This window comes from Hyaena hyaena, unplaced genomic scaffold (assembly GCF_003009895.1).
Source record: "Hyaena hyaena isolate Hyena2069 unplaced genomic scaffold, ASM300989v1 scaffold_210, whole genome shotgun sequence".
NCBI classification, from domain to species: Eukaryota; Metazoa; Chordata; class Mammalia; order Carnivora; family Hyaenidae; genus Hyaena; species Hyaena hyaena.
In genome coordinates this window covers 94,232-114,119 of record NW_024080841.1, presented here as the reverse complement: position 1 = coordinate 114,119, position 19,888 = coordinate 94,232, and the positions used below count along the sequence as shown (strand labels likewise).

At 41.7% G+C, this 19,888-nt stretch overlaps 1 protein-coding gene across 1 annotated transcript in view; it reads right to left on the bottom strand.

Annotated features, from left to right (window-relative positions):
* The window catches only part of CPNE4 (copine 4), a 476,281-nt gene that overhangs the window by 455,192 nt on the left and 1,201 nt on the right, over positions 1 to 19,888 (bottom strand). The gene's annotated exons all lie outside the window — the stretch shown is intronic.

Below are 19,888 nucleotides of genomic sequence, written 5' to 3'. Positions count from 1 at the left end.
TCAGAGGCCTAAGATCTGGAAGCCATTCACATGACTAGAGGCTTTACCTCTGCTCCATCCTTGCCAGACTATGAGGAGGAAGGTAAAGTGTATCCACACTCCCCTCCCCAGGCATAACAACTCATCTTTGCTAGACAGCAGAACACACGACCAAATTCCTTCTTCATGAGTAAAAAAATATTGTTTTCCTGATTATACCATAATTCCTGCAGGGCAGGGACTATCTTTTATTCTTCTCAGTATTATTATGCCCTTGCCCAGAGTTCCCACAGGTTAAAATAATAATTGCTAAGATTTAAGGATCAATTATTCTATGCCAGGAATTATTCAGAGTGCTTTAAGGCCCTTCTCATTCAATAGCCTCACAACAACCTAAGAGTTAGGGCCCACTATTTTTATTACTCCATACTGAAGAATAATGGAGCTGGGACACAAAAAGAATGAGTAATTTGCCCAATATTATGCAGCTGCAAGTGATGGAGCCCATATCTGTACCCGGTATCCCCGCTCAGAGCCAGTGGTCTTAACTTCTATGTAATACTGCTTCCAATAATGCAACCAATATTGGTGATCAATAAATTTTGGGGGCCAATGACAGTAGTGACTCTGAAAGTGGGAAACAAAGAACAAAGTCTGAGTTGAAGCTCAGCCAAATTGTGCATGATTGCCAGGAGGCTCATTCCACACCACCCTCTCCTGAGGTGGGCACCAGTGCACTGTCTTATCCCCTCTCAAAGGGGAGTGGAGTTCTAAGAGTGGTGGATGCCACAAAAAGCTATCAGGAGGTAGGTCTGCAGCTCTGTAAAGAAAGCCCTGTTACAAAAGCATCACACTGGAATGACCTGGAAATACGCCAAGAGCTGGAAATGATGCTCTCTGAGCGCACCTCAGAAGCTTCTCTAAGAGGACAGGGTAGAGAAAATGGCCCCAGGGCAAATTCATACTCCATTCTCCCCATCTCACCTCTCCCCAAGATCCTGCTTCTGGGGAACACAGGGGTCAGGCGTTCTGAACTTCCCAGTGATTGGGGACAGTGCTAGAGGCAGCTGAGGAGGAAAGAGGGGACAGAGGCACTACCCTAGCAGGGACTAGAAATGATGGCTTTGTTCATTAGACCACTTGGTGTTTCCTTCCTCAATATCCAGAGTATTTTGATTTTTCTTTCCTTTTTTTCTTAAAAGGTTTTTGATTCAGAAGCTATTTTAATCTGTTTTTCTTGTCTAACATTGGCATTTGGGAGTAAGAAATGTAGTCTAATTACAGTTTTGATTACATCCCACAGTATATAGGGAGGATCACACTTCTATTGTCTTTGAATATATTGTCTTCTTGGCTTCTGTCTTTCACAAAACAGTTATTTAATAGTTTCAAGCAATTGGATAGCTTTTAATTAGCTTAGTTCTATACCTCCAAAGTCACTATATCATGGCATGAGAATGTAGTGTGCAAGGAGTCTGATTGCTTTTTTTAACTAAGAATATTTTTCAAACAGACCCTAAATATCTTTGTGAAAAACCTGCATATTCTTAAAAAATATTTTATCCTCCATTTTAAATGTTTCTTCAAAATTCTGTTAAATCACTCCTAATGAAATGTGGAACAAGACTATTTGAATTATTCTGCTAATCAAATATTTAACTTATTTATCATTGCTTTCTTGGTCTAACATATTTTGTTAATAGGGTACAAAGATTCTGTGCATCAAACTATTTCCTAGAGTCAGAGAATCTCTACTCAGATCCTAGTTTTTCTTTAATCTGCTAAAAAGCTGGTCCAAATCACTTTGGCCAAAATCACTACATATATCCGAACCTAAGTTTCCCTTATTTATTACATGGAATTGAATAAAACATTTCAAAATTGCCTTCTGACAATGTCATTCTAGGATAGCGAGGCTTCCATTTACCACCAGGGCCATCTTGCCTCTTTCTTTCTCCTACAAGATAACCCTTTTACCCAGATTTCATCTGATGAAGGAAGGAAAGGAAAAATAAAATAGACCCTAAAAATCACCATACTGTCTTTGGAAGGAAGTGCTTTGTTCTAACTCCCCAGACACACACACACACACACACACACACACACACACGTTAAATATATGATGCCTGAATGTGAGCTTTTCAATAACCAGTAGTAATGTACCAATAAGAAAATACCTTTTTTGAGCAGCCAGCAAATATTTGGTAAAGGGATTATTTCCTTTACGTAAGGGCAAAAATCAAAAGGCTGCAAGGCTATGGGATTCCAGCCACCCGATATCTCCTAAGCAATACTGCCGATGAGGGTAAGCGGTTAAAAGGATTGTATGGAACAATCACAGAGAAATGCCAGCCTCAGCAGGAACAAATTTAGAATCTTCAACTTCCATGGCTAGACTGTCACCACAATGTATCAGTCAGATTTCATTCAAGTCACTGCCAGGAAAGATCCAGATATGAGGCTAGGAAAAGGGTTCATCAGGCGCCTGAAAATAAAATACTCCTTGATGGATTAGGTATTGAAAGAAAATAGCATGAGCATGTTAGCTCATAAGACACGCATTTACTATGGAAACATCCAAGAGCACAGGTTAAATGTATATATCAAGGAACAAGAAAAACAGGAGAGTTTCCTGACCTATAGGACTGAGCAATGTAAAAGTTACAAAACAATCTCTAAGATCCTTTCAACCCTCAGTTGCTGCGATAAAAAAAATAAAAATCTAACAACATGCCATTTGGACTCTACCATATTGAACCAGACACACTAGGAATTCCAACTGTGATCTTTGACTTCCTGGCTCTCTGAGATCTCCAGCATTTCAGACCATTAGCCCTAAGGGCGGTGCTTTGGCTCAGCCATGAGCTGCCAATAATTAAAGACTGGGATTCCAACCACAATGGGGGAAATAGGTTTCAATGCTCTATCTTCAGTTTTGACTTCCATTCTAAGTAGCTCTTCCCATGCAGCATAAGGTAACCAATCTACTGATCAAGGCAGGGCCTGAGATCAACTGAATGGTGCCCCTGAGCCCATTGCCAGCTGAAGAGAAGTGGCACCTGGGGGGAAATGCAGAAGCTAGAGAGAAGGCAGTGCACTCGGGAAAGGAGAAGCAAAAGGAGCACTAAGAGTGGAAAACAACTTCCTCTGGAACTTTCCACTGGAAAATGAAGGTGGAAAAAAAAAGATGCTGCTTGAGCTTTTACTCACATCAGTCCCCATTCCTGCACTGAAATTTTCTCTCCTCTCCAAATACTAAAATCCCATTTGGAACACCAGTTTATATTACTTCTCTCTAAGACTTCCCTCAAACCCATTCATTCCCCCCCCACACACACACACACACAAAAGTACTCCATTCTCTGAACACAAAACGTCTCTCATTCCACTCATCTAGCAGTAATGCTCACACTGTCTTCCATCATCTCGCATTCTCGTTTTGTGACATCACAGAACTGGTACATTATTATCTGGCTTCTCAGGCACTGATGCCTCAATTCCTAAGTTGATGATCTTAACCTTCTTGAAAGTGAAGTCCATAATTATATCTGTTCAATATATGCTAGTGATTCAGGAAGACAAATGAGGAAGGAAAGAGTAGGGGGAAAGTAACAACATAGAACAAAAATGCCCCACGGTAGCATGAGGGTGCACCTGTTGTACCAGAGAGGGAATCAAGCTTCCATGCAAACTAAGAACCAACAGCACCCGGGAAATACCTAGAAATGTCTGTTGATTTAAAGGAAGGATATGAGGAAAGGAAGAATGGATGGAAGAGAAAGATGATAAAAGGGAAGAAACTGAGGAGGGGAAAGAAGGAGGGAAGGATGGAGGAGAGAAATGGAAGAACAGAAGGATGACAAGAAAAATGGAAAGAAAAAGATATGAGAAAAGGTGGGAGGAAGGGAGTAGAAATAAGGAAAAGGAAAGGACAGGGGACAAGTCTTACCCTTGTGCTTCTGGATCTTCCATTTTTATACTATACCCTTTCTTGTTTCAAAATATCTCTTGATGCCTTACAGGGCACCCGGCACCTAGTCCCAGGCTCGTTGGTGCACCTGCAGAAAGCCGTGTGCAAACCACATCCAAGGCTGAACCGCTTCACTGGTCAGCACCTGCCTCCCCTGCAGGTTACAGTGCCTCCGATCCTGGGAAGTCACCCCCGGGAAGGCTGCATTTCATGCCCCAAGGCTGAGAACTCTGGAGGATGTCTGGACAGAGGACAGAAGGCTGAGGCACCACTGGCCTGCCACCAGGAGTTGCAGAGGGAGGTCTTCTCCTCTTATTTGTGCTACAATGTCACATGACACACTCAGTCCACTGGTTCCCTGGGCAGCCCATCAGGGAATCAGGGCTCCAAGGCTCCATGGGGTGGGGGCAGGGCAGTGCCTCCGAGGACACTCTTTGGCATACAGCCATGCCTTCCTCATTGCCAACCCCCTGAGGCGCTGCCATCGCACCTCCTTCCAACCACCCCTGAGGACCCAGGCCCTCAATTCAGACTGTGCCCCAAACAACATAGGAAGGGTGGAGTCTAACTCTTGACAAATGCACAGCTCTTTGTGATAACTCCCAAAAAGGATCCCAGGCAGCTCCCGACTTCCCAAGATAATTTCCATCCCTACTGTTCCCTTTTCCCTTTAACAGAAATGCCACAATATTATAAATGGTCATGTGCATACTTTCTTAAAAAGAAATTTGCCATGGAAAACACATCCATTGAAGAGACAATGAAGGAGTTCTTGCTGGGACAAGAAGAGGTCTTTGCCTCAGGGATGTGTGTACTCCCCTGAAATTAGAAGCAGACTCGACTGTACGAGTATGTGTGTTTGCTTTTCAGGTGATAGCGTCCACAGTTTTCGGTAGACTCTCCAAGAGAACTGTGACCCAAACAAGATTAAAATGATCACCTATATAAGGCAGGTTGTCGGGTGGCTTATAAGTCAGGAAAAGAATGCTCAGTTACAAAGACAACTGAATTTCATGAAAATGCATTTCCTAGAATTAACCTATTTCGCTAAGATGACAACTGAATTTTCTTCGCCTTCCACCTCACATCTCAGAGGTGAACAGTTTGTGCCTGTCTGTACCCACCAGCCTATATCTGCTGGTGATGGCAGGGGAAGGCTATTTAAACTTGTGACACTTCATCAAGCCCCTGCCCGTTGCCATCATGGCTCTAAATTAAAGCAAGCCAATTCCAAATGAGCAAGCCTAGAAATGCTCTCCCTTCTGTCTGCCCAAACACACTCTATAGAAATAAAATGAGCGGCTTTAGAGGAGGTTACAGTTTTAATATACCACATCATTATCTTGAAACTTAAAATATCACTGGAAGAATGACCAAGGATATACGTGAAATATTTAACTAAGCCATAATATAGCACTGTGAGGACATGAGTGATTTGATTGCTTACAGAATAAAATGAAGCCGAGAAAAATCAGGGCGATGCACTTGAGCAAGCCCCGAAACACGAAATAATGGGAAAATCTGCTTTATCACTTTATTTTTAAAAAGCCGTTAGCAGACTCTGCAGCTGTTAATCACTGCTCACATATGGCATGGCTGTCACCTTTATGAATCCTGTTTTATCTTGAAAAGATTGTCCTTTATTACCTTTCCTCTTGCACGTTCCTAAGGAGATGTGAAACAAGAAAATAGGAAAGGCTCTGAGGTTCTCTGTGCAAGGATCAACATTTATAAATAAAGCAAGCAAGAAAGTATGTTAAAGTTTTAAATATGTCCAATTTGTGAAGCTGAATATTAGCATCTTCATTTCCAAGCTGCAGAAACAGTGCCGTCTCTTGCCAAAAGGAACGTCTACTCTAAGATGTTTGATTGCACGTGAAATCTACGCCCTGGGTAGTGAGTAGTAGAAATACTCAGAGTGTTGCTGTTTTACATGAAGGATTTAAATAAATTTGATTCTAAACAAAAGACATGGTACTGCATCAGTCCGTAACACAACATATCTGAAAAACAAATTTGATGAATGAAGGTAAATATACATTAATTGGGACCTAGGAAGATACACATATAAAGGAATAAGGAATGTTTATAATCATATGCATATGATTTGTTCACTTACTTTAAACAGAATGATAGAGTCAATCAGTATGAAACCCGTGGCTCAGGAAAATTTGCCTCAATGTTCTCGCTTGACACAATCCTGCCACTTTACCGAACTGCAACATTAGCCATACTTCAACAGATCAAAAGGCAATCACTCTGCATCCAGTCCTGAGGCTAATGACTTTCAGAAGTTCTAAGAATTAGATGCTCTCAGAAAGTAACATCCCACAAAGAAGCAAATTCTGCTCCTCGGCCAGAAGGAGCAGGCAGTCTTCCCATGCAACACCCATGGAGTTTCAGGGTAGCAGAGCCAGAACGTGGTACAAACTACAAGGTGCCAGTGTTAGCCTTGTCCAGTCTTCCTCCCTCCTCTTTCTGAATGGGAGAAAGTGGTCTGGGTCCTGCACATGAAAGCCAAGAGCCTGTGAGCAGGCTTTCCCTTCCTCAGTCCCAGGGCTACTCACAATCCTGCTAGCTCTCAGCTGTTCAACCTGCCAGTGAGTAAGACACCACGAGCTCCGGATGCTGGAGCGCCCAGGAGGAAAACTCGGGTGCAGCTTAGGATCTGGACACAGAGGCTGAGGCTCTGCTTGCATCCCAGCAAAGGCAGCGTGTCACCCTCCCAAATGAGTGAATTAATAAATGATAACCTCATGGTCAAATCTGTGGAACTGAGCACATGGAAACCCTGGTCAGTTCCTCAGAAAGGGGACACTGGGAACTCCAGTTCCTAAAGAGAAGCATAACGTATGCTTTGAAGCAGAAGTCGGCAACCCAAATCACACCACAGAGCATGACCCCTTGTCCCAGGATGACGCATCTCTTATTTCCCACCGAGGGATGGAGGATGGTAAGTGACAGAAGACTACTATCATCTCTTCCTCCTCCACCCCCCACTAAGTAATCAACCAATAGCTCTCTTACCCCCTGTCCATCAATTTTGGAAACAGGAGTGTGATTTCCACCTATGATTTTGGTGCATGAGCAAAGGAACATCTGGCACGTGCCCAAGATTATACTAAGAGCTGCTGAACATGAACACTAAATATGTTCTTCAAGCCCATCTCTTTAAAACAACTCAGAACAAGCATTAAGCATGATTTTGATGCTCTCAACTGTTAAATCCCCATGTCTCTCTCCATGTAGGACACCTGATAACACTGTGACAGTGGACTGTTGTGCTTTTTTGACCCTGTGTAATAACTCCAGCTGATGCTAAATGAACATGACTGTTGGTGACTCAAGAGGCTATGGCTGTCACTTTGGCAGACTGGGGGACAAGGCACCAAGGCTGTCTTGCCTCCTCACTCTCTCTAATATGTAAAATAGTCCTGTAAGAAAGATCCTTAGATCCTTAGAGATCAAATCAGATACTTTGGTTTTATAAATGGGGAAATGGAACCCAGATCATAAAGTTGTTTTGTTTTGTTTTGTTTTTAGATAGAGAGGGAGAGACAGAAACAGAGAGAGCACATGAGTGGGAGAGAGGAGCAGAGAGAGAGAGAGAGAGAGAGCGAGAGAGAGAGAGCGAGAGAGAGCATCTCACACAGGCTCCACACCCAGCACAGAGCCTGACACAGAGGTCAATCCCACAACCCTGGTATCATGACCTGAACCAAAATTAAGAGTCAGGCGCTCAACCAAATGAACCACCCAGGCACCCCTGGAACCCAGACCATAAACCATTCATCTAGAAACTCACAATCATTCACCCCACCAACACCTACTGAGTATAAGATCTTCACAATGCTTGTTCTATCATTTCGATATTTGGTCTATAGTCCTTATTTCAGAATGATATTCCCTTGGATTTTTTTTTTAAGTCTATGTATGTTTCCTGTCTGGAGATGGCCAAACAGAAATATGTTCCAAGGGCAGGAGCTGGCAAACTTTTTCTACAAAGAGCAAGATAGAAGGCTATATGGGCCATAATCTTTGTCACAACTACTCAGTCCTGGCAGTGTAGTATGAAAGTAACTATAGGCAATAACAGGTATGACTGTGTTCCAATAAAACTTTACTTACAAAAAAATTTTACATGCTGGATTTGACCCACAGGCTGCATTTTGATGATACCTGCCCTTAGTGGATCCCATTTGATGATGACCTTTTTGGGCTGAAGATCTCAAGTTTGCCTTAATCAGGTCTTATTTAATCTCAAACCTCCCTTAGATTCAGAGAAGTTTAAAAGTATAAAGGAAAAATGACAGAACAAGGAGTTTAAAGAATGAACTTTTTAACTGGCTATTACAATTACCCATAAAACACAGGAAAGAATGGGAATCACTGTTTCTCCTCATCCCAACAAAGACGGACAGAAGTTTTCATCTAAATAACCAAGCACTGAGCCTCCCTAATCTGACAACATCTGTTTTTCCCAGCTTAGGAAAGACGATGTTCCTAGGATATCAGGCAGATTCCCATCATTCTGTCCCCATAGACAATAACTCCCACCTGTCCTGCTAGATGCAAGTCTAAGCTGGGCTGCTTAGCTTGGCTGGCAAGGCAGACACAGGGCAAACTCGAAGGTCAGCAATCAGGTCTGGTATTCCCTGAGCCCATCCCCTGGGCAGGGTGGCTGTGTGGGTGAGGAACAGGGGGCGAGGATCCTTCCCTGTTTGTGTCTGCTTTAGAGAAAGGAGATCTCAAAAGTGGTCCTAGCAATTTGCAAAACCAACAGGTGTTGCTCACCTGAGCCCATTGAGTCAGAATTTGGGAATTGGGAGCAAGAAGCTCACAACTTAAAAACAGCATCAAAAACTTGGGCTGCAAGGGTTCCCGGGAGATGGCCCCTCATGGGACACACACACAGACTCACATATGATGGGAATGAAAAGAAGATGTGACCTGCAGATACACTGATTTATGCCCTAGACCCTCCTCCAAATGCTGCTTTCCAGACAGAGAATTCCTTTACAATGTTATAATTACCTACCAGAATGTGCCCTGACAAGAAACGCAGTATAGAGGAATCCATGCTGCCTCTGGTCAACTCACAGAAATGCCTCGTGTCAAATTTTAGCTTTTCAGGAAGATGACAAAGGATCACCTAGGATCACATTTTTTTATTTGTTTGTTGTGACTGTGGGGTGTGCTTCTGTGACACCAAACATCTGGATAAACCTTTTTAAAGTTTCTCTGTGAACCAGTGATCCAGATGTTTGCTGTCAAAAAGACCAGTCAAAGGACTGGAAGACACCCTCTTTCCAGCTTCTCATCCAAAGATCTGCTACATCTAAATCAACGCCCTCACTCTGCTGCAGAATCCCCTTAGTTCATTGGTTTCTATGAAAAATAAAAGGAGATTTGAATCCATTGATCATCGGTTGAGAACCACACTGGGTTATGTCAGCTCTGATTTAGGTGATTTTACTCAGTAAAACTTAACAATTCCATAAAGCATTAAGAGTCAGCCAGGGTATCAGTGTCTGAACAACCACGGACCATTACACACTAAAGGAAAGTATCTACTAGTGTTCCTCTTTCCCATTAGATAATGAATAAAAATGATTGAAAATGGCAGAGTTTCAGTCATTACCCCACAATTAAACACAACTCAGCCACCAAAGACTGAGCAGCAAAGACGCCACAGCACTGGAGTCTAATCGTTCATTGCTTCCTCCCACTGTGACTAGTTAGCAGGAGTGAGCCCTCAGCTTGCTTCCTTGGGCTTCTCTTTTGGTGGCATGTCCCCTGAGGAACCCTGAAGGTAATACATGTCACAAACGTTCACAGACCATATCTTTCTAAATGCCCTCAGCTGGGATAGAGATCCCTCGATGAATAATAAAGCCACCACATCTCAGTTTGTTCTGGGACAGTTTACCTGTTGCTTTTCCTCATTATAAATGTGCATACACATACATACTGACACACATAAAGATGTAAGAAAGCAATTCCAAAGCAGGTCAGCCCCTTCTTTAGGACATTGCCATCACTAGAAATACAGGTTAAGACTTAAGAGAAGCTCCCATATTTTAAAAAACACAAGTATAGGAGGAGATGTGACGAGTCTCATCTTTGCTAGCTACAAAAATCATCAAAACAAATTAGGGTTGAGAATCTAGGAAAAATGGCACTATTTGCACCATGGTCTAGTGTAGCCATTCTCAAAAGGTGAACCCTTTAATTTCCAATACAGCACATGTGGATAGATGTAACCTAAACAAACAAAAGCTCTTTGGCAGTCTTTAATAATTTTTGAGAGTGTACAGGAGCCCTGAAACCAAAAAGTCTAAGAGCCTCTGGGTTAGTGGAAAGAATACACATTTTAAAGCAAAATGATTTTCCAGTTTGTTTTGTGCTGTCTCCCATTGGCTGAGTACCCTTAGCCAAGTTACTCAGCCTCTCTTATCTTCTATATTCTATGGATCAGACTAGTCACTCTTACAATTATCTGCTCAAAAAGTTTCCCTGCTGAAACATAATATCCAGAAAGTCAGGATTATGTCTGTATGTTCACTCCATATCTCTAGTCTCGCATGATACAAACATGGTGGGGTCTCAATGAAGAATTATGAATTGACTGGCTGGACAGTTGTGAGGATTAAATAGGATAATATGCATAAAGTGCCCGCTGAGGTACCTGACACATGGCAAAGGTCATAGTTGCTCAGTAAATGTCAGATCCCTTTCTTTACCACTCATGCAGTTCTCAGTTTTACCATACAGGATAGAAATTCCAGTTTGTCTAAATAAAGGGAATATTTAAAACTTGGTTCTCAAAGTGTGGTCCTCAAACCAGCAGCATCAACATCACCTGGGAAATAGTCAGTGATGCAAATTAATTGGCTCCAATACTAGACCCAATCAACTGGAACCTGGTGGGGGCCAGAAGACACCTATCTGTGTTGTAACAAGTTTTCCAGGAGATTCTGATTCATCCTCAAGTGTGAGAACCTTGGCTTTAAGACATGCATTGGGTCTGTCTGAAAACACTATTTTATGCTGGCAGCATTTTGGACTTTGATTGCACAGAATACCCAATATGTTGTCTATTCCTTGCTGTCTAGAATCTTTTTTGAACACAGGTAGAAGATACATAAAGTCAAATGCAATAAATGTCTGTTGGTGGACCTGGCAAGGCAGAGCGATTGATTTTGTATTCTAGCTGTGTATCTGGGGGCCAGTGCTAAACATACTTTGCATCTGAAATAAAGCTGGAACCAGCAGAAACAGGGGAAGTTTTATCTCAGAGAAACCCCAGCATACCTCTTGAGTCATCTTTGTGTCTGGGCATAAAATTTGTGGGTGGGAACAGAGAAGAGGGAAGGGAGTAAGGTAAGTGGTTATGTCAGTAGCTGTGGAAAGCATACATTTCATTGCCGATTTCTATTATGCTTTCATAAACACACTACTACTTTTCACAACCCCCTTGCAATACGACAAACCACTACCATTAGGGTAATGACTCATAAGCTCTAAATTTTGAGGGGTGCCACCAGCCAACACTAGTTACAATTTAAGCAATTTCCTTGTGCCTGCAATCCAATGGGCACTTGGAATGCCAAAGATGTGCACTCTATCGTTCAAGGCTCACGGCTATCCTAGGGCACAGGATATCATTACTCATTTTACATCTCTGGAAACAGAACTTCAAAAGATTAAGCAGAGCTGGGATTCAAACCCAGGAATGCCTGGCTAACATATTTATGCTTTTCACTAATAATTTTACCTACCTATATTCAGCACAGGGTATAGCCTTGTAAATATAATGGAGAGCATTTTAGGTAGGCGCTATGATTCAGTGAGTGAAATAAGACTCATACAGGGGGGCCTGGGTGGCTCAGTAGGTTAAGCGTCCAACGTCTGCTCAGGTCATGATCTCACAGTTTGTGAGTCTGAGCCCCACATTGGGCTTTGTGCTGACAGCTCAGAGCCTGGAGCCTACTTTGGATTCTGTGTTTCCCACTCTCTCTGCCCCCACCCTGCTTGCACTCTGTCTCTCAAATATAAATAAACATTAAAAATTTTTTTAAATAAATAAAACTCATAGTCAAAATAAATCCCTTAAGTTATTCATCAAGTGCAACGTATATTGTATTACATATACAATGTCTATGGTGATATATCTGTACAACTTCAAACATTAATTTAGATTACATAATATAGAATGATCAAAATATAATGAGTATTTTTTCTAATTAAAAAAATTTTTAATGTTTTTATTTATTTTTGAGACAGAGAAAGAGTATGAGTGGGAGAGGGGCAGAGAGAGACAGAGAAATGAGTCTGAAGCAGGCTTCAGGCTCCGAGGTATCAGCACAGAGGGCTCGAACCCACAAACTGTGAGATCATGACCTGGGCCGAGGTCGGGTGTTTAACCCACTGAGCCACCCGGGTGCCCCTGTAATTTTTTTAATGTTTATTTATTTCTGAAGGAGAGAGAGACAGTGTGCAAACAGGGTGAGAGGCAGAGAGAGGGGGAGACTGAGCTGTCAGCATAGAGCCTGATGCAAGGCTCAAACTCTTGATCTGTGAGATCATGACGAGAGCAGAAGTTGGACACTTAACCGACTGAACCACTCAGGTCCCCAAGAGTATTTTTAATAAATGAGAGAGACTGCAGAGTTGATTTTGAGCAAATTCAATGTGCAATGTAAGCACCCACAAACTTGGCCTGGATGCAGGATACATGCTAAGGGGTTGGGCATGCACACAGAGTGACAGAGAGAGTTATCTGTGTACCAGAAAGTTCTAGGTACTCTGGATTATCATAAAAGTGCACCACACAGCTCTTACCCCGAAAAGCTTGAAAAGCTAAGGGAGTGGGCACAGCCAGTCCATGAGGGGATGTGAAAAAGAGGATGTGTGCCTTCTTGAGAGAAGCAGCTGTGGAAGGATAGGTAAGAAACAGAGATATGAAACATGAAGCTGGAAAAAACACCCGGCTTTGGAGTTGATAGTGGGAACACCCTAGGTTTGAGTCCCCTCCATTGCTAGTGCTTTGGCATTGACCCAATTATTTATAAAATGATTCTAATAATATATAACTCACAAAATACTCATTTGTAGTGATTATATAGATGTTTATGTTTACATAGTGAAATAATTTTACTTTTTATGCAAGATAAATGTGTATTGTCTGAAATAAATTAAAATCACTTTGGAATAAGTACTGTATTCTCCTTTAAATCTTCTCTGGGAAGAACAGAGAGGAGGAATGGGAGACTAAGAAAAACTAACACTTAGTACATACCTATGATGAATGTTCTCTGCTACCTCATATAGCTTTATGCCCAAAGAAATAAAGCACAAAGAGATTGAGTAATTTTTCCAAAGCCAAACAGCTATTGAGTGGCAAAGCCAAAATTTGAACCAAGTCTGCTTATCTTCAAAGCTTAAGCCCATATCATAACTAAACTCAGCAAATATTTGTCTTTACCAAATTGCATTGTGACCTAGTGATTTCTTGGCAGACTCCTAAGTAAGAGTGAGGAAGAAGGAAATAACATCATTCGTGTAATCAACCAAAATGTTTTGAGCAGTGGCTAGATGCCTGGCCCTTTTCGGGGTTCAGCCATGAACAAGACAGGGGGGTCCTGCTCTCTCATGAAGTACAAAGTGGGGAGGAAGGAGGAGTGTAGCATGGATGCAGAAACCTCTGTCTTACCCCAACTCAACCTCCAAACAGCTTGTGTGAGTGCTTTCACCTTGCTGGGCCTCTGTCTCCTTATCTGAAAAATGGGAAAAGTGTGTGACTAATTTTATAGGATTGTCCATCTTTTACATTCTTTTTTTTTTTTTAATGTTTATTTATTCTTGAGAGAGACAGAGAGACAGAGACAGAGCATGAGCCAGAGCCAGGGAAGGGAAGATCAAGAGAGGGATACAGAATCTGAAGCAGGCTCCAGGCCCGAGCCATCAGCACACAGCCCGATGCAGAGCCCAAACTCATGAGCTGTGAGATCGTGACCCTAGCCAAAGTCAGACACCCAAACCCTGAGCCACCCAGGCACCCCCCAGGTCTTACATTCTTTGATTCCCTAAGAAACATTTCCTTTCCTGTCTCTATAAAATTCAACCAGGCCATAAGCTGTAATTTAATATTCTTAGCTGTTCACACTGCTCCTACTGCACCAAACCAACTATTTCTACCATTTTCTTCTTATCAAGACTTTCCTCCAATATGATTCATAACCAATGAAGTCACAGATTTCCAACCACAAACTCTAGGAGATTGGAGATATCTATCTAGCAGATAAAATTAATATACGTGGCCCAAAGTGCCCATCCCTAGTTTCATATCAACAAGATCTCACATATAAACTTCTTTCACTTTTCCATTTTGTCACTGGAATTTTTGTCTCTAAGTTACTTGTTAAAATAACTATACAAAGTATAACAAAGACATCAAATCAGGTTTTCCATGCCCCTGGGGTCTCCAAATAACTTAAAAGCTTTTCTGTCACTTTAAGGATAAAGATAAAACATTTCTTTTAAGCATTCTATTGCCAGTATTTTTCTTTTTTATTGATATTTATATCGAGTACATCTTTCAATATTTTAAAAACAGAATCTTAAGATTGCTCCAGACCCACCATTTAGTGAGGAGTTTCTTGTTGCTGTTATACTTCTACTCTGTTTCCTTTAAAAATCATTTTCCTGTTTAAATGGATTAAATCTATTATACAGTCATTTATCTTACAATATAGATGAGGTTAAAATACACAGGGTGGTGGTATGAGCTGACTGGATTTAAGAACCTCTGTTATACATATACACAAACCTAAGCTCACACTGACTGAGATTCACCCCCCTCCACCCCGATCCCTCTTCTCCCTCAGAATCACCTCACAGACCAGGTTTCTTGATATATAGGGAGAAGAAAAAACACCTGAGAGTAAAGGACTTGAGGGACTATTCCCCAGGTTCTCTGAAACAAAGCAAATGACTCTCTTATCTTTTAACCCACATCATTTGTTCATCTCTCTCCCCACATTTAACCTCCACAGGTTTTAATGTCTGTTCTCACACACCTGACTACCCCTCATGCCTGCCACTTCAAAAGATGTGAACATCACGCTTATTCCCAGTGCCTAACATAGGTTTTAGCATAAAGGATGATTCAACAGATAGATAAATGAGACCCTTCTGCTGAGGGTGTGGGGATGTGGAGACGGGAGAAGGAAGCTCAGATGGAAAGGAAAGAATGAAGTTTTGGGAGAACACTAAAGAGAAGGGACACAGAAACTAGTATTGGCCTGCCGGATAAAATACCAGATGCTTCTAAACATTCCACCATTCACAGCCACCACTAGTCCCATTTGCAGATGCTAACACTCATGCAGGTGAAGTAATTTACTCTGTCTGCAGCTTGAAAACTATAAGCCCCAAATTTAAACGAGGTTTTTCTGAACCCAGAGTTCTTCCACTGGTAAAATGTCCAAGTGTCAGAAACATAGGGCAGTCAGACTCCAGACTGCCCGTCAGGCTGAATCCAAACAGCCAGCGAGCTGTCCAACCACTGGGCAACCCAAGCAGGCACTGGAAGTGCCCTACTGGATTCTGAAGGCAAATTCCTTTGTCTTCTCCCCGCAGCGAGGCAATTTGGAGTGGAGAGTCAGAGGCACAGGGAAAACCAATATTTCATACCTGAGCACATCTCTGGGGTTCAGTCAAACCCCATCCCTGAGCCTAGAAGTCAGGTTCATGGTCCCAGGAGGTGGGCTCTGCTGATGCTCCGGCACCCTCTAGCGTCCATCCACTGTAATGCCAACTCTCTCCAGCCCTTCCCCCTTGCCTCAACAGCTACTGGGGGCTGCCTTCACCTTGGACCCCTGCTAGCCTAACTGTGTTCCTCCTCTCCCTCAAAGCTCAATGAATTGACCTGCAGAGGTTTGGAACCTCTTGGATAAGGAGGTCTTTTAGTCAACACACCTTAACACTAAGGTTTCTAGGCTTACCCGGAAATACTGTATTTTTCCCCTGATGTTTCCAAGGAGAAATGTTTCTAGTTTTTTAAGTAATAAGTAGTACAAAGTTAGAAATATTATGTTCTTAGCCAATGATAGAAAAACATTTTAGAATGTGTTCTTCTTTAATGGACCTTTAATTTAAAACAGAAAAAAAAATATTCCCCTGTGAGTTCCTGGAACTGTAAACAGTCATAAAATCTCTTTGTTTACTTTATTGATTCAATTATGACATTTAAAGTAGAAAACTAAGACTGTGCATGAACAATTCTTCTTCACAAAACATGTACATTAACAGAGATGGCTGCAGACAATGATTCTGTACAAATTTAATCACATCTATTGAGTAAATATTGCACTGGCTCCAAGAGACAGCAAAGTAGTAAGTCCCAATCCTGCTCTTCCAAACACTGCAATGGAGGTGGGAACCCCCACCCCACCATCCCCAACTCAGTAAAGATTATCAGTGTGCATGGGACCAGACACTGGTGCTACTACAGTCATTATCTCCAGGGAACTTGAGTCTATATAAAGAGAAAGGAATAATCAGGAGGGTTGTTGAGGGAGTTCCCTGATCTTGAGCAAGTCACTTCTCTGAGGTTTAAGTTTCCACATCTGTCAAATTAAACAGCTAGAGTCAACAGATTATCCCCAAGCTCTCTTCCAGGTCTGAGAGTCATGGATTCAAAGAGAAACAGTTGCTGTCCACAGTTGTAAAATGAGCCCACCACCCACAGGCCTACTCTCAGTCCCCCATCCCCCACCCCTCGGAGTGTACTAAAATCATAGGACTGGAATGAACCTTCCCAAATGAGGCTTCCTTACCACTGTCTTCCACTTTTCAACATTTGCCTTCAGGCCTTCAATATTTACTGATCTAAATGCTAGTGGTTCTCAAGAGACTTTCCAAAAAATACAACAGCCAAAGAAAGGACTTTCTGGGATTTGCCAGCTTAGAAAAAAACATATACTATATGTCATATATATTTAGTAATTCATAGACTAAACAGAAAGCTCCCACATAAATGAGATTTCTAGTACAGAAAAAACTAAAAGTATATGTAGGCACTATGACGTTTTTATTACGCAGACACAAGTGTTAGTAGATATCCCCTGATTGAATTTAGTGCTTATTGAGGCCTGAGTACATACTGTCTACTTCCAATAGTATACAGAAGTCAGCACATCATGCCTGATCCATTTATTGAGCTTGATTTCAGACCTACCCACCAACCTCCACATAAACACCTCATCCAAAGAATAGGTTTGTAACTCCAACCCACTTATTTTCATAACATGCTTCCCTCAAAAGAAAAACCATTATAGAATTTTTAGGACATCCTAAAAAAAAAAAACCTTAAAGTCCTGTAATCTGTTATTTACTACCTACATTCAGTCAGAAGAAAAGCAGAGTCAAATGCAACTCTATTATTATATGCTGGAAGGTCAGTTCTAATGACCTAGGATAGTCTTGAACCATGTGACATTTTTATTTTAAATGCATTTTAAATTTCCTGTCTTGATATTTTGTGACTCTGGCATACTGACTACCGTTGCCAAGGCAATGTGACTTTGGGTGACCGAATGGATCCAAAAGGGTTTTTGTTTTGTTTTAAAATATTATCAAGATAAAAATGGAAAAATCAAATACAGAGAACAAATTTAAACTTTTTCTTCTTCAAAATGCATGAAATACAGATCTTCTGGCCATATCGCTGATTAAAAATACAAAGGCTCATGAAGTGACTTTCCCAATTAGTGTAGAGCCTTTTTCCCAATCTAGCAGGTTGATGCCATCAAAGTACTCTTCTCACTCTTTGTTCTGGATTCAGATCCCCATGAAAGTGTGGGGCATTAATGACACACACATCGACTGTTTACCTCCAACATGTTTACCTCCAAATGGAAAAGTCCTTTATGTGAATAAAGGTGGCCATAATGATCCAGAGTGTTATACCTCAGAAAAAAAGGCTTGGTGCAAACCGTAATGAAAACATTCATTTGGGTTCCAAAAGATTCAAACACAGATGAGAATAAAGATTCCACTATTAACCCACTTTTTTCTCTGTGGTTATTTTTTACAGTCAGCATAATCTTAAGGTTTTCAGTCACGGTGGACTCAAATCATCTGATGATAGGAAGAATCAAACCTCCTATTGTGGTGGTGGGAGGGATACTATATAAAACTTCTCTGGAAACAGATAACACCTTTGCTTTCTACTAAATAGAATGAGGTATGTTTTAATCAGAAATCCACATGCAGTTCAAGAAACACTTTAATACAAGATACCTTTTCATTAAAACCTCTAAAAGCAGGATCCCCCTAAAAAATCAATAAATCAAGCAAAATGCCATGTTGCTTGAGTTAAACAGGAATTCTTTCAAGTACAACTAAAATATAATGCACGAACCTCAGAGCTACTATTTGTAAAGAAATACTTAGAAACTCTCATAAAGTGGTTGCCTCATGCTGGGAAACTCACTGGACCCCATCTGTGCCTGTTTCCAATAAATTCCACTGCAAGTGTGTCTGGAAGACTAAAAATTAGGCTGACCACTCAGTTTGAAAGGTATAGGTTAGAGGGCCATGAGAGTTTTCACATGGTAATACACATGAGTAGACCTTTAATTCCACTATAGGCAAGCTCTTCTCACCCCACCATTCAAAACTGCCTAGGGTTCAACATCCACTCCTGCTATGGACTGATACTTCCTTTTATGTAATGCTCAGGGGAAATCACCTAGTTTTGATGTGATTTGAGTTTGATCTCATGAAGCTGTCAGAATCTTCCCATCAGAGGTAAACAAGGAGATTCTGGCCTTCATTAGTATGCACATTAACACAGGTATCCTACCCGTATTTGCCAACCCTCCTATTTTTATCCACTTCCCTACATGTGAGTACCTGTGACCTACTCTGAGTTCAGACCCCTGATCTGCTAGAGCAACTCTGCCAGTCTTTCTTTAAAATAGACCAATAAAACAAATTTAACCTGTGAGTGGCAGCGTAGTAAGGGAAGTGAAAACATCAGAAGTTATCTAATCACAGCAATAGCCGTCCTGAGCTTTGTCTTATCTGCAGAGTAATAAAAGAGAAATGGGACCTTCCTAAACTTAAAGGGCATCAAAATAAGTAAAATTCTTACTTGCCTCTGGCTCTTGGGGGGATGTGCTATGCAGTTTAACCAGTGTTACTAACTACAAAACATTGCCATGGATTCAAAACACCTATGGTCCAGGTAAGTTGATTTTTCTGGGGGGAGGGGCTGTTTTGACCTAAACCAAAAAACAAAAAACCCACACAAACATCTTTGAGAATAGGGATTGTTAAGAGGGCAGTCAAAGGAAGGAATGGAGAGAAAAAAGTACTTCATTTGAACTTAAGATAGTTTTTCCATAAGACTGGGCTTTAGTCACAGTTTAAGAACACTTTAAACACCTTGGACAGCTCAAAAATGCTGTTTAGGAAAATGAAAACCACGTGAGCCAAGAACAAACAAAAGCAGTGCTTTAAAACTCCCTGGCAAAGCCACAAGAGGACGAAAGGTTGGTTTTGCATAGTTTTGAACACAGGTGCAATGGAACGGAGGTGTCACCTCCCAAAAGGCACTGAAATCCTACAGTATTAGTGGGTCAGCGTGAGGGGGATGCAGGGTGTTCTCTCCAGATATTTCTGTCGCAAAGTTTCCCTGGACACTCACTCCTCCCTACCCCACCCACCTTCACTACTCTGCTCACCTTTCTTCCCTCCACCTCCTGAACCCCCAAGGCATGCATTTCCTAAACTCGTGCACCAGGGATCATCGCTGCAGTCTGTGATGTCTCCTGGAGCCTCGCAAGTTCTGGGACTGGAAGCCAGTCTTTCAACGACGTCGGGGGGTGGGGGGTGGGCGGCCGGATCTGGAGAAGAGGATGGGAACTG